Here is a 906-nt window from a genome sequence, read left to right on the forward strand (position 1 = left end):
AAAACTGACAGAATTACACAAAAGAACATTTTTATCAATAATATGTAATCTCAGAGTTGATATTAATTATGACTAAAAATAAGCCCTAAATGGTGTTTCTCTATACCTTTTATCTTAAAATCAGTTTTAATATTTATTAAAGCAATTAGCACTCTAGCCAATAATGTTTTTCCTTATACCAGTTCTTGTATGATTCTCATTTTATAAAGGAACTTATTCTTCATACAAAGTTTCAAGTTGTTCAAAGACATACACCACCTGACATACATCCATAGCACAAGTAGTTTAGTAATTGGTATCTAGCTTGTTCCAGGCTAATCTCATCAGTGGGTGACACATCCATCTTTGTAAACTGTTGAATGCTCCAAGTGTCTTTGATCAAATACCCGCACAGAGCCATCAGCACCTTTCGCAAAAACTTGAGTATGTTAACATATATTTCTAACACTCTTATCCCAACTAATAATGGACACAGATTTTTGTCACTTCTCCAAAATAAACTTTAAATATTTTTGTTAATCCTTCAGTGGTGCAGAGAGTGCACCGTGCTTAAATCATATGCAGTAATAACATAAGATAACGTTTTGGGACAACATGGGACCTATTGGTCCATCTTTGCTGTCCCATCCTCTACACTAAACTAAAACCATTAATAAATAAATTTAAAAAAATCTTAAACCAGCCCTAATCAATTATATACTTATCAAGCTTTCTCTTAAACTCACTTAAATTTACTGCCCGCACAACATCTGGAGGCCACCCATTCCAAAGGCCAACCACCTGTTAGAAAAATAAAACTGTCTTAGCTGAAGATGACTCCTCTTGCCAAATTTATATTTGTGTCCCTTGGTCCTATTATTCTCAATTATATATTATTTACATTTATATATTATATATTATTTACAT

The 906-nt window shown here is 32.2% G+C and overlaps 1 long non-coding RNA gene across 1 annotated transcript in view; it reads right to left on the minus strand.

The window, feature by feature from the left end:
• Window positions 1–225: 225 nt before the first annotated feature.
• Window positions 226–906, minus strand: part of LOC111089402 — a 3,635-nt gene continuing 2,954 nt past the window's right edge. The window contains exon 3 of the long non-coding RNA XR_002613687.1: window positions 226–406. This is a non-coding gene — a long non-coding RNA (uncharacterized LOC111089402). The remainder of the gene's footprint in view (window positions 407–906) is intronic.

Source organism: Limulus polyphemus, unplaced genomic scaffold, assembly GCF_000517525.1.
Source record: "Limulus polyphemus unplaced genomic scaffold, Limulus_polyphemus-2.1.2 Scaffold6132, whole genome shotgun sequence".
NCBI classification, from domain to species: domain Eukaryota; kingdom Metazoa; phylum Arthropoda; class Merostomata; order Xiphosura; family Limulidae; genus Limulus; species Limulus polyphemus.